This window comes from Eschrichtius robustus, chromosome 1 (assembly GCF_028021215.1).
Source record: "Eschrichtius robustus isolate mEscRob2 chromosome 1, mEscRob2.pri, whole genome shotgun sequence".
NCBI lineage: Eukaryota > Metazoa > Chordata > Mammalia > Artiodactyla > Eschrichtiidae > Eschrichtius > Eschrichtius robustus.
This window is the reverse complement of record NC_090824.1, coordinates 41,429,993-41,444,884: the sequence shown is the minus strand read 5'-3', so window position 1 is coordinate 41,444,884 and position 14,892 is coordinate 41,429,993. Positions and strand designations below refer to the sequence as shown.

At 40.8% G+C, this 14,892-nt stretch overlaps 1 protein-coding gene and 1 pseudogene across 2 annotated transcripts in view; one reads left to right on the top strand and one right to left on the bottom strand.

Annotated features, from left to right (window-relative positions):
- RTN1 (reticulon 1) overlaps positions 1-14,892 on the bottom strand; it is a 247,986-nt gene that overhangs the window by 189,749 nt on the left and 43,345 nt on the right. The gene's annotated exons all lie outside the window — the stretch shown is intronic.
- On the top strand, positions 12,707-12,963 carry LOC137750835 (non-histone chromosomal protein HMG-17 pseudogene; annotated as a pseudogene).

Genomic DNA, 14,892 nt, shown 5'->3' with positions numbered 1-14,892 from the left:
ACATTATATGTAAAGAGTATGTATTAACAACCAGAATTTGGATTGAGTTTTGTAACAGTCATTGAAGCAAATGCAAACTCAGATGCTCTTACAGCTCAGAGTCAGATAGATTTAAATTCAAATGGATTTAAATCGCATTCCCTGATGTAAAATGACATGCAGAAAGTCATATTCCATTCTACTGTAGCCTAGTGCCACGCCTTTTTCTAGCACCGTACAGATAGGGATTCAGGAGGTCTTTGGCTTGGCCCAAAATTGTGTATTTCAAACAAGCTCCCGAGTGACGCTGATGCTGCTAGACCGTGGTCCACATTTTGACTAGGAATGTTCTAGCCCCTCCCTCTAAAAAAGTCACAATTCTGTTTTAAAAGGTTTCAATTAATCAATCCTCTAATTTTTCACGACTTTATTTTTACTAGTAAATAAATGGAACCAAAGAGAAAAAATAGCTCATTTTTTTTGCAGATTTCATTCAACATTAGTAACTTTACCAGTTGCTTCAAAAACTTCAGTTGTCCATGACGTGCTATATCCAGACACCATTTCCCAGATCGATTTCTTTAGAACACAAGTGAGTTATGAGATGTTTCCATACTCAAATACACCTGGGAAATGCTGCATAAGATGGAAGAGCACATTAATGGGCCTCAGAAGTTTGCTAAGCACTGTCTAACTCCAGGCATATTCGATTATGGGATACATTTTTTCATGTGTTACTCATGAGTGTTACTTGGAACAGCATGGGAAGAACTGAAAATAGTGGGGTTTTCTCTAATATCTAAGTATAGATATTAGATATATTTATACATCTGTATTTTAGATATATATCGCAATCTCTCTTCAAATAATGTTATATCTCTTCATGTATAGTGTCATCTATTCAAAGATCCCTTCCACAGGGATGCCTTCCTTAATCACCACATCTGAAACAGCATCCCCAAGTCCTAGTCTCTATCTCCTTATTCTGGTCATTTTTCTTTCTGATACTTACATACTCTGACACTGTTTGTTTACTGTACTATCCCATCCCCACTAGAACGTAAACTCCATAATAGCAAAGACTTTTCTTTCTTCACTGCTCTATCCCCAAATTCCAAAATAGTTTCTGGCAGACAGGCTCACAGACTTAAGCAAGGTAGGGGAAGAGAGGGAGGTCCCCAGTGTGGAGCACCTAAGAACCTAACTGTGTGTGGCCAGGTCTCTCCCTGGACATTCTGACTGGGATTGAACCATGGCTGCCCACCTGCCCCACCACAAGGCCCTGATTTATAGCAAAGGATAAACCTTAGGACCATAAAACAGCTTAGAACTAAACACTGATGCTCAGATTAATCACATCCATAAATGAGTGTTTTCCTAGAAGGCCTACACAGTGTCATAAACCCTAATTATGATAAAACAAAAGTTTGACCTAAAAAACTGCCCAAAAAGTTTCTTCTGTGAAAGCCTTTGTTTTTCATCAGTTGGGTTCCCAAGATGATACATCCAAAATTTTAAAATGAAAGGGGACAGGGCTTCCCTGGTGGCACAGTGGTTAAGAATCCGCCTGCCAATGCAGAGGACACGGGCTCGAGGCCTGGTCAGGGAAGATCCCACATGCTGCGGAGCAACTAATCCCGTGTGCCACAACTACTGAGCCTGTGCTCTAGATCCTGCGAGCCACAACTACTGAGCCCACGAGCCACAACTACTGAAGCCTGCGCCTAGAACCTGTGCTCTGCAACAAGAGAAGCCACTGCAATGAGAAGCCTGCACAACGCAACGAAGAGTAGCCCCCACTCTCTGCAACTAGAGAAAGCCCGCGCCCAGCAATGAAGACCCAATGTAGCCTAAAATAAATAAATAAAATAAGTAAATTTATTAAAAAAAAAAAAAAAAAGGGGGACATTATGAATTCTACCTTATCAGGTACTTCCCAAATGACATCAAAGACCCTAAAAGGAATGAGCACAAAACAAACACAAAGAATGCATAATGTATTTCATTTTGTTGATGAAGTCAATCCTATGAGAGGGTTTCATAAAACTGACATCAGAGGATGTCTGCTATGGATGACATGAATGACAAAAAATTATATACATTTGATTTAATAAAATTATGAATCATAGCCCATAAAATTATATTTCTTTCTTCTCTCATTATCATACATCTTTTTCCTCAAAGTTGATCTGTGGAGATACCATTTTTATTTTTGAAAAGTCTGACTATAATCCAGTAGATTAAAATTGAACTAACATAAATTGCAGTATATTTTTATATTTTACCTTTCAAAGCTAAATTTTTTAAATGGGATTCTTTATCTCAGATTTGGCTGAGGCTCCAAAAGGCTGAGAACGAAATAGGTAGCGAGAACTCCCATATTCCAAAGGAAATGGGAAAACCAGCTTTGTAACTCTTTGCCCGTAACTCATTCAACATGATAAAAGTGTTAACGTTGGAGAGACTGAGACAGTTAGCAACTGAAAGGAATATTTCAATGAGGTGTGATTTCAAGTCAAATGAGAGGGTCTTTCTGGAGAACGTGTCCAAGCTTGGTACATGTTCTAGTGCCCGAAGCACTGTGGGCTGGTGGCCAGTGAGGAGGTACGTGGCTGCAGAGTGCAGCCCTAAGTTTGGGAAGTAGATGCATTCTCCTTCTATGGCCAAAGGAAAGGTGACATGAGGTTGTCTTGGATCCAGCCGCAGAGGTCAGCCTAGAACTACTAGGAGACTTTGGGAAAATGAGGCCTGAGTTGATCCTCAGGATGTGAAAATCCACTAGAGATCCAAAGGAACTGCAGATGAGAGATCTTTAGGGATGGGGGTGATCTACAAAGAATCCACAATACTCCATAAAAGCTTTAAATACTTGCCACACTCAGAGGAAGTCAACAGGCTTTTACATCATTGTCATTCAAGTGAAATCTTTCCTGACCCTTCCTCTCTCCAGCCCCACTTTTACCCTGGAAAGTCACAAGCTGTGCTAGGACCTGGCCGAATTAACAGAAAAACTGACTGGTCCCCTCTTTTCCACTGCAGCCTCCCACACGGAATAGCTCTGATTTGTGATAGGAAAAAGCTTTAACTTTAAAAGAAACTGGGATGAAGTTTACAAGGACGTGATGTTTTGATTGCAATATGTGACTATGTGTTTGCCCCTTGAGGTTGCTGAGGACCTTTTGTTTTCCCAGAGTGACCAGAAAAGTTATGGAATCACTCTAGCGTGCATCCAAAAAGGCAAGGAAGAACCAGTCCCACAAAGCAGGTTGGAAAGGGGTAAGGAGGGAATAAAGGTTTTGTTCGAAGCCTATGAACCCTGCTCCTTCAATACACCCTAAGGCACATTATTAATTGTTCTTACTTACAATGACTAAAAGTGTGTTTTCATATCTATAAGCATGTTGGAATGTCCCAACATTTTACAGCAGGGAGTAAGGTTTGACAAATACTTTTCTTATTCCGATATCACTGAGCCAAAGCTCAGGGTACGTAGTTCTCTAGAGCCCTTAGAAGACTGGAGGATTTCCTAAGCTCAGAGTTCCTGGGCTGTGACACAAGCCCATCCTGTGTGCAGCATCCACCCGGGCTGCTCTGCATCGCCCCCATGGGGTTCGGGATTTGGGGACAGGGAACTGACGCAAACATGAAGCACATGCTGCCTGCTGTGCTGTGAGTAAATATGTCCTCTGTCTCTGACCCAGGAGTCCCCAGTCCTCTGTCAGCTTCCATGAAACTGTGGCAGGCTAGCTTGTTAGCTTGCAAGCAGGATAGAACCTCCAACTCCTCACAGTTCTTGGCATTCAATTCCTCGTTATCAAGGAGCTCTAGGTCACTGGGGTAAGTAAAAACAACAAAAATATTCTAAAATAACGTGTACATGGAGTGTTAGACATATGGCTATGGGTACACTGCAAAATCAGCAGGAAGGGACAGTCAGGAAAGGTTTCTGTGGCAGCAAAACATGGTGTGTGCAGAGAAGTAAATGATTCACTGATGCTGAAGCATCAACTGTGAACCTGGGATTGACCCAGACTATAGCTGGAATGGTTGGTACAGGCCAAAAGATAGAGACCCTTGTATCTCTTCACAGGAGCCTAAATTTTGGTTGTACTCAGTGGTCTCCGAAGAGAGGCACACAAGGCAATCCATTGTGGCACTAGAAAAATATATTGGAATATACAAACAAATATGTAGGCTTTATTGCAGGCCATGACCGCACCCTGAATCTGTGAGCCCCCCTTCATACCCACCTCTCCCATGACCCTTGCAATAATCCCTTGAGGTGGGCAGAGCCTGGCACTATCTCCACCTTACACAAGGAGAAACTGAGGTCAGGTTCCCAAGGGCACACTTGGACTGAACACAGAATAGTACTTGGCACCCTTTCTCCCATGTCACGTGGCGTGCTGTGCCCTGAGTCTCACATTTTCACCTGGAATACCCTGGGTGGGGGCCAGGCAGGATTCTGTGCCGAGGGCTCGTCCAAGTCTTCCCAAAGTGCCCACCTCTTAGTCAGCCCTGGTGAGGGACCTGGGCAGAGGGGCAGGCCGGTAGGAAGAGAATTTGGGGGATTGCAGGTGGGGGACCAGCCTCTCTTCAGGGACCTGCCTGTTGCCCACACAATCAGTTGACCACAAATGTGGGAATGGAATCCGTTTAGAATTGCTTGAGGGAAATTTACTGCTTAAAGGGTCTCTGGAGGAATCCTGCAGGTCTGAGAGCACTCAGGGGATGAGTGTAGAATGGACCATCCTCCTGGAACATCTCTGCTCAGTGTTAGGGTCTAGCCACAGATGCCGGGGGAGGGGGCTGCGTCTTCCTTTCCAATAGGAGCCGGCGCTTAGCCTGGCACTGTGAGTGGATCCTGGGTGTGGGGAGTGACAGGTGGCTGAGACTGGTCTCCAGGTCTGTGGCCCTTCTGTTAAGTGATTCTCTTGTGACACCCTTATTCCTGGGCCACCCGCCAGGTTTATCTGTTGTACCTGTGGCATTTCTTGCTATGTCAGATAAGTTATTACGGTCTATTCAACTCTAACAGGACAAATGAACAAGAGAACCATAAATAGGAGACCATTAAAGGTCTTCTGTGACAGGAAAAAATCATAATTTAACTTGATTAACATCTAATATATGGATTGACACTGCCTCCCCCACTTGATCTGTATTTTGATGATTCTGTGTCACACAGAATACGGGCATTCCCCAGGGAACAGTGCTAAGCTCCTCAATCACTGGTGGGCTTTCAGCATGTTGTAACATTACAATCTATGAGCACTCAGTTAAGAATATGCACAGATTATACTACCTTGTTTTATTAAGCTAACTCTTACAATACGGACAATTGGCTTAAAAAGATTCCAGAAACCACAGGCTGACAATAGCAGTAATGATGCAAATACAAACAAATGACCTGAAAATGGGCTGACATATTTAGTCCATCTCTTCAATCAGCCACATTATAAGCTAAAATCAATGACAATTTAATCAGATCTAGCCACAAGAATTCATTTCCTTGTTAGTTGAAATATGGATCTATATCCACCATTGGTAAAGACGAACCTCATTATAAGTGTCTGCTAATTCTTGAGATATTAGCTAATGTTGGTGTCAAGTCACCACAATTTGCCAGACATTTAAAAACTGAGCATCCTAAACATGGAGGTAAACATTACAGTTTTTTCAGTGCTACTTAATATTATATGTGCTTCAACCCAGAAAATGCCGTTGGAAGATGCATTAAAAATATTGCTGTGGGAATTCCCTGGCAGTCCAGTGGTTAGGATTCCAGGCTTTCACTGCTGGTGTCCCAGGTTCTATCCTTGGTTGGGGAGATAAGATCCTGCAACCCGTGCAGCGCAGCCAAAAAAAAATTTTTTAAACATTGCTGCATATTTGAAGAGATGTGTATTAATACAAATTATATAATATGGGAGGTTTGCTACACAGTTGGATGAAAATACTGGGGTTTCAACATGTCTCAGCTTATGGTATTTGCTAGTATCTGTTTCAAGTAAAACATACACAAAGAGTTACTTCTGGTGATATATGAAGCAGTGATTCTCAACCCAAAGTTCTCATTGGAATTAACTGGGTGTGTTTTTTAAAAATGCCCATGGCCAGGTCCCTTCCCAGACCAATTAAATCGGAATTACTATAAATACTTCTTTTGTCAGGAAAGAGAAAAGGAAGGAAGGTTGCAGTGATAGCATCTCAATGTGAAACCCATTGCTGAATCATTCACAAGCAAACCATTGCTACAAAAAAGTTAAAGCCAGGATTGCACAAACTGCTACTAGAGGTCATCAGTGTATAGTCAGTTCTGCTATAACATGACATGCATTCTTAAAAATCACAGCACCACACTACGCAAAATCGCAATAAAAATCACAGGGCTTATGAAGAAAATGAGCACAAGGCTCAAAAACTTTGTCAGTGTCAGATTGTTTTAAAAAGACATAAAATTTTAATAAAACCAGAAGCACAGTTTTACATGTGTTAAATGGCTAAGACATACATAAATATATAATAGATATGGCCCTGTCCCTTGAAAAAGGCCTGAAGGTTTGTGTTGCAGCTTGTGGATTATTGCGCAGTGGTGAAGGAGGGTTATCTGAAACTGGATAGAAAGTTATAACACCAGATGTGAATAAGTATGACTCATAACACACAACGTGGTAAACTGAGGCAGCTAATAAATGTTTGAGGGTGTGTGTGTGTATGTGCATGTGTCCTGATTCAGCTATTTTCTGCATTCACCCAGATTCACATAGTGTTTCTCGTGGATGAAACCGTGCATAAGCAAACACAAAATTTGTGTTATGCTCAAAGTATTCCCTAAAATATCAATTGCATTGGAACAAACTCACATTTTCAAATAAGCTTTATAGCAGAACTGCCTACTTAAAATTACAAAAACAACAAAATGAAATACAGCATAATCTTTCAGTAATTTGCAATGAGATGGAAAGTGACCAAGAAAATCTTTTACATCAAATCAAGGTTTGCAGGTTATCTCATTGTAAAGAAAATAAAAGATTTATTGAACTTTAAGTTGAGTTATCCATTTTTATCTCACAAAAGAAGACAAGTAAGCTAAATTTGGACCTCTCCTGATATGACAAATGCTTTCTGTAATACGGTACTAAGTAGACACAAAAACTCTCCCTTTAACCACAAGGGAGGAAATAATGGCTTTTCAAAAGAGAACAGCTCTGAAGGGAGCATTTTGAAAATGAATAATTGGAAATGATTCCATTATTGGGTAATTTTTTGCTGAAAATGATATGTGTCATATATAAAAACTCTCAAACCTGCACATATTAAATTGGAAACTGAATTTTCCAATCCGTCTAAAAATCTTCGACATGAGGAGTTTCTGTCAGTAGGTTTTGAAGCCAATTGTTAAATGTATAAAGAGCATCACTTCCAGTTAGTTTGCAGGGAAAGTCATCAGGGAAGAGGGAGGTTTACTGGCCAAATTCAATAAAAAAAAAAAAAAAAAAACCTTTGCATTGTTGAGGGATGGGATTGAAAACTCAGTACCTAGATATAATAAGTTCAACCCATGATTTACTTATTCCTTTTGGAAATACGTGTCTTTGTCAGGTATCTTTTTCAGACTTGACAGACAATAAAACCAAGCGTAGAGCTAAACTAACCTTGAAGACAGACCTTGAGATCATTCAATCAAAAGGTGTTAGGCTCAGATTTTCAAAAAATTCGAAAGCATATTAAATTGCAATCATGTTGCTCAGTATCAAAAGTTAAAAAAAATTTTTGTATTGTTAATAAAAAGAATAAAATACAATATTATTTTAAAATATGTTTCTTGTCTTTAACTTATTCCTTTTTCTCTATGTCTAACATATCAGTACATGTAGATAGTTTATAAATAATTAAAAATACAAATTAATATATATAAATACATGTTCAAAATTTTTATTGATAGACATCATGATCAAAAAGGTTTGATGACCACTTCTAAAGTTGATGGGGAGATTAAGCAGTTGAGACTGCATTTAACTACAAGTTATCAGAAATCCTACTTCTGGGTTTAATTTCCTTAAGTAAAAGAAGCCTAGGTGTAGAACAGTCCCAGGCTGGGACTCATGAAAGGCCCAGACTCCTTCTGTCTTTCCACAAAGTCTTGTTTAAAATATGGACTCTCCCTCATGCCCCTGGGGGCACGCTGCACCCTGGGATGTGGACACATCATGTCCACATCTCAGGCAGGAAGATGAGGGAAAGGTGAAGGGAAAAAGATAGAACATGCACATTAGCTGAAGGCCTCAACAGATAACCCAGGGCTAGGCACCCAAGGGAAAAAAATCTAGGGAGGTCAACTAAAGCTTTTCCTGTATTATATATACATCAGGGCAGGCAACAGAGTCAGAGGCTAAAAGTTGGGCATCAACAAAGCTACTGTAGAGAAGTGAGCCGAAAGCCTGATTTCTAGCTGACTGCATATTGGATTGGCAGTGAGGGGCCCCACTTGTCCTAGAATGGGGCCAGGGCAGGTGTGCATGGGGTCCTCGCTGAGCAGCAGCCCAGTACCTGCTCTACATCTGAAAGCACAAGCTCTGAAGACGTAAAGTCAGCACTTCTCTGGAAAGAGTCATCAGCTCAATGTAGAGAAGGACTACGGAAAGGACTAGCTAAATGAACTTCTCACAAGTCCCACTCCATCTCATTTTTTTTAACCCATTAACTCATTTTTGCAAACAATAGTACATCAGTGCCTCTATGGCTTTAGCAAGCCAGATTGGGGGCTACTTCAAAGTAGTCTTTGGGAAAACCCTGATTGGAAATGCTAAAAATTATTCTATGAATGGTATCATTCATTTACCATGTAGAGCAAATTCAATGATTTTAGGCTAATGAAGGCAACCCAAACAAAGAAAGAAATATAGAAAGTCCATAGTTTAGAATGGCAGCCAAGTTCTCTCTGGGATAATTTTATCCTGAAAAGGAACAAATTATCCTGATTTGTCTTCTGTATAATTTTCTCATATACAGTATTTTTGAAATTTTTGCTCTGTAATAGTTAGAATCAGCTACTTTGTTAAAACAGCAGAAATAGTAACATTTAAAGCCAAGATTATATATCTCTCACAACAGTGTGTCCGGGCTATTTTATATTGCTCAAGACTCAAAAGTCTTGTGCATTACTCACTTACTCCAAACAGGGCATGTAATAAATTACTCCTGAGATGCAACCACTTAGAGCAAGACAGTTCATATTTACTCTGAAAAATGATTTCTTCTCAGAGAGCTTTCTTCTTTAAGGTCACTGCAACAGGCACTGACACCCTTCCTAATGTTTATTCTTTACCCTGCTGCACACTGCACTGTGTAAAGCTCCATTCTACAATTTTAAACAGAATTTTCTCTCTTGGATTTTACCTTCTGAGGGGTGATAGCTCTGGAATAACTAAAGAAGAGTCTTTGGGGTTCCCCAATACAGACTGCAAATCTCCCTCCAGCCCACAGGAGCCCTCCCTGCTGCTTCCTTGGAGACGGCACTGCATTGCTCATCCCCTCTCCCTCTCAAACTTAAATCTCTCTCCTGACTTCGAAATTCCCCTCCTGAACCCTACATACCGCTGCAGTTGCCAGGGTCTCTCTACTTCATTCTCTTCAGACCAAGATTCTTAGATGGTAACCTAGACTGTCTTCACCTCTCGACTCCCTCTCTCTCTACCAGCTCCTGGTCCATCAACCAATGCCTACTGAGCCGGCAATTCTGCAGAAGGTATCTACGGACACCTAGAATCTCTGTGCCCTCCTGGGAACACAAAGGTGCCCCATTGTAGCTCTCCTTCCATGTCAAGCTTTCCACCGCTCAGCCTTTCTCCCATCTCATACTGATTTCCCATTCCTCCCTTCCCAGCCCCGATCTTGCGGTCAGCCTGTTCAGTACCCTACCTCCCTTCTTAGAGTCTCCCTTTCTTCCTTATTTCCTTAATGCTGATTCCCAGGCCTGGGAGGACCCCAGAGGCCCTTTGTCTATCTGCATCCTTCTCCAGCTGCCCAGGTAATCTGCTCTCCATTTTCTGTGTTGTTTACCAACTCCCACCTTCATGCCTTTCCTCAGGGTACTACTTCCGCTGGCAGGGCCCCTTGTCCCTGCCACTGTGCAGTCACTTGTGCCACCTGTCCTTCCTTAGACAGAAATATGAAGTACCTCCATGTACTTCCCTGATTAATCCGCACCTCACTTATTTTACCCAACCTCCGCTAATACACAGAAGCACAGTTTCTCCCTGATGCTTGATGTAGGATCCTTGTTTCCAATTTCCTTTATGATTATCTTTAATGCTACATGTATAATCTGAGAGACTAAGGGGGGGTGCAAATACACACACACATAAACACGCATGCAAATACAATAGGTACTCAAATGATTAATTAATGCTGATTCAGACTTTTTGTAAAGAACAAAATAGCCATTCCCCGGGAAGCTGCTGTCTATCCTCACACATCTCCAATAGCATCCTGTCCACTTCTCTATTGCTACAGAGCTGACCACATGGTAATGTAGCTCATTGTCTGCCTTCTCCAATTCCCGAGGTACATCTAAGAAATCAGAATGAAATCAGATTTAGCTCTGTATCTCCAGCATCTCACATAGTGCCTGAGACAAAGTAGGGGCTTAATAAATATTTGTTGCACATAGAAATGAGTTTTGAGATGGAATACTCAAACCAAGTTGTGACCAATATCCAGAAGATCTGGAGGAGGCGGAAGGGAAGTGGTACAATAATAATACTGTGAAGGATTAAATTATAAAATACTCAGTACTAGTAAGGCTTATTTTATGTATGTTTTAAAAGCAGATCTCAGCATGATGAACAGTATGTGGTGAACTTACTAGAAAACAGGAGGGGGCATCATAAGAAATATTTCTGCTTTGAAGGCAATAGTCAAACATAGAGTTCAAGTCCTAATATATATGCACCCACTTATTCAGGAAATCGTTACTAAGTGCCTGTGTGTGACAAGCACTCAACCAAGATTGGGGGTTACAAGAGTGATCGTCCCTGTCCTCACGGGACCTCTAGCTAATGTCTAGTTAAACAGACATTAACAAACTAGTAGCAAGGAAAATGAAAAAGTAATTACAAATGGTGATAAGAACTATGAAGAAAAAATAAAAGATACCATGAGACTATATGCAGGATGACCGAAACAAGATGATGCTTCAGGGTGGGGAGAGGTGCCATTTTTTTTTTTTTTAAGGCAGGAAAAAAGACGTACTTGGATCAGTTTCTTAAAAAATCATCAAGGTGCCCTATACTCCCCTCCAACTGTCTGTCAAAATAACCATGCATTCCATAGTCCTGACAAAGGGGATGTCCTGAAGAAGATGATCTTCATGTTTCTTGTTTATAAAGACAGTCATGCTGCCCTCTTAATAAATATGCCATGACGCCCTTAACCACTTCCTTATTAATGGACAATTGTCAATACATTAAAACATCTGTCTACCTATCTACACATTTATTCTTCCTTTGATTTTTCTATAAGGAAATTTCTGAAGAGTGGGAGTACTGGTTTAATAGTATAAGCATTTCCACGCCTCCTGGAACATCCAGCTGGCTGGGATCCCGCAATGCTGATGCTGGAGTGTGTACCTAACTACCCACAGCTTTTGTCAGCAGCACATTTCAGTGTCTTCTCTAATTTTGCTAGTTGAATAGATAAAAACCAGTGCTCAAGTCTCCTCTCTTTACTATGATGTTAAACAGTTTTCAAAAACTGATTTACTGGGTTTTTTTTTTTTCTTTTATGTCATTTTGAACAATTATTTACCTTCTCTAAGCTTAATGTACCTCATATGCCGAACAGGCATAATAACAATATTCATCTCTGCAGTGTTGCTTAAGAATCAAATGAAATAATGTTCTTAAAATGCTAAACCCAATATCTGGGATATAGCAAACATTCAACAGATGATAACTATTGTGACTATTTATTCATTATCAATTTAGTTCTTTTAGATTTATAAGCACTTGTATTTTTAGGTAATAAACATAAACCTGGCAAAATGATTGAAAATATTTTCTCCTATTCTACCATTATGTTTATTATCTTAATTTTGCTTGTTCTTGTTGTATAGAAGCCTTTGTAAAATAAATACATCTTGAAGGAGAGCCCATGGACTTCTACTGACATTTCAGCTTTATTTTCTGGATTCTGTGACACCTATTTTGATGATTTAAGTTTATAGGGGGTGGAGAGTTCACCCCTTACTTCACAAGCATTTCCTAAAACTGCCCAAAATGTGATTTTGAGAAAAGTAAGATGTTGTGTAGTATCAATATTTACCATGCATATGTTTGTATTTGTGGTGACTTGAAATCTGTTGTTCGGGAAATACTCCCTTTGCTTGCGTTGGCCAGACAATACCTGAAGGAAGATGCGGTGACAGCTCCCTTGCTGAAGTCCTTCCCTTTAACCTGAGGTAGCTGATTTTTTTTTTTTCAAAATACAGTTTTAGGAACTACAGCAACAAAAAGTTCTGGCAAGCAACTAGCTGAAGAAACCACTGTACTGCATCTTAACTTTTAATTTTTTATTCACCAACTGAGAAGTCTAGATCCCCAACTTCAAGGCATTATTAGAATTGTCAAAATGGAAGAAGAGGTGAGAGCGACCCCTGGACCGACAAAAGTCTGCGTCACTGCATCCCTGTGTCCAATGCCTACATCCCGCCACCGTCACCACCATGCCCAAGAGAAAGGCTGAAGGGGATACTAAAGAAGATAAAGCCAAGATGAAGGACAAACCACGGAGAAGATCTACAAGGTTCTCTGCTAAACCTGCTCCAAGCCTAAAAAGGCCCCTGCAAAGAAGGGAGAGAAGGTACCCAAAGGGAAAAAGAGGAAAGCTGATGCTGGCAAGGATGGGAATAACCCTGCAGAACATGCAGATGCCAAAACAGAGCAGGCACAGAAAGCTGAAGGTGCTGGAGATGCCGAGTGAGGTGTGTGCATTTTTGATAACTGTGTACTTCCGGTGACTGTATTGTTTGAAATACTATTTTTACCAAGTTTTATAAAAATGCAGAATTTTGTTTTACTTTTTTTTTAAGCTATGTTGTTAGCACACAGAACACCTCATTGTTGTTTTCTGGGGGAAGGTCACATGTCACTAATAGGATGTCTGCGAAGCTGGACTGATGTGGGGAAAACACTCCTTTCCTGTCAAGTTCTGAGAGACTTCCTCTTGGTTCCCAGGAAGGAGGGATTCCTTGATGTTGACACACATTAGCCACCATGGCATAAACACCTTGCGATGTGGAAAAACTAAAATTAGTTTTTATGTCCTCTTCTCCCTCTCTACCTTCAGCATAGACTTGACTCCCTTAAACCCTGAGACCTGTTGGAAACTGACCCCAAAAAATTGGTTACCAGTATGTCAGGCAATCTGGACTTTCCAGTGTCACCTTTGAGATGGCATCCTTCAAAAGAGCAGCGGTTCCTTTTTTAGATTGTGGATCTTCAGATTGACACTTCTGCCATTTTCATTTCCATTTCCTGAAAGTCAGGGTCAGCTTGTGAAAAGTTGTTAAACAACATGCTAAATGTTAAATGTCAACCCTCACTCTAAACTTTCCCTGTTCAGAGCATCACATGAAGACTTCATTGGGTTTTATAGTGGCTTTTTGATTTTGGTTGTCCATTGAAAAAGGGCATTTGAAAGTTGTTGTATACTGTTAATGATTGTCTGCCCATATCCTGCCTGAAATACCATGATTGTTTATGAAAAGTATCTTTAATAAAGCTGGGCACAGTTTGGCATGGAAAAAAAATTGTCATAATGTATAAAATTCCTGATTTCATTAATGAGACTTGTTCAATAAAAGGTAACAAAATTCTCCCAAATTCCTATGTGCTAAAATCTGAGCATAAACCACACAATCTTTCCATGAGCACTTTCTTCCCATCTTCCAGCTTTGATAGGGAAGGGCTCTAGAGAACTACGTACAGCTTAACTCTATGTTTCCCCTGCTCCAGCCACGTGATTCGACTTTGACCCACACTCTCCTCAGTCAAACAAGTGCCAGACTTGAAGTCTGAAGACTCTGTCAGTTACTTACTGGTAATATGTGACAATCACTTAACCCGTCTCAGCTTCAGAGGGCCCAGCAGTAAAATGGAGATAATGATAATAATACTGACCATGCCTATCTCAAATAGGTGTAGTAAGGAGCAGATGCTAGAATTATGCCTATTTCTTGATGCCAGATTTGATCCCAAGCAAGCCAGCATCAGGAAGCCCCTTAAAAAAATCAAAAGAGGCTTCTGTTTCAGAAAGCCGATGGCACATTAGAAGTTTCATTCTGCTGGTGGCCTGTGCCTATTTCCAGATGTCTGGCCTAAATCCTAATCCTTAGCTGGGTTCCCGAAGCTCTGCAGCTCAAACCTCCTACCCTGGGCTGCCTGCCCTGCTGTTGCTCAGTTTGCCTGCCTGGTTCCTGATCTCTGATCTCAGATTTTGTAGATGTGACACTTTTTCTGCTCTCCAGTCTTAGTTTAGGATTTCATCTCAGCATTATTGACATTCTGGGCTGGATAATTCTCTGCTATGGAGGACCATCCTGTGTATTACAGAATGTTTAGCAACATTCCTGGTCTCTACCCACTAGATGCCAAAGTTCCCCCGAGTCATGTCAATCAAAAATGTCTCCAGACACTGCCAAATGTTCCCTGGGGAGAAAACTGCTCCCCCATCTCCTGTTGAGAATGTTAGCTAACCCTCTTAAACTTGACCTCTGGCTACCTGATTTACGACCCTCGCTTTCCAGCCCTAATACGTTTTAGGCAAACACTGTTCTTGTTCTCCTCCTAGCTTTCTCTACTATCAAAAGCCTGAAGTATCCAGAAAGATGCTCTAACTCAGAGAAAGTTG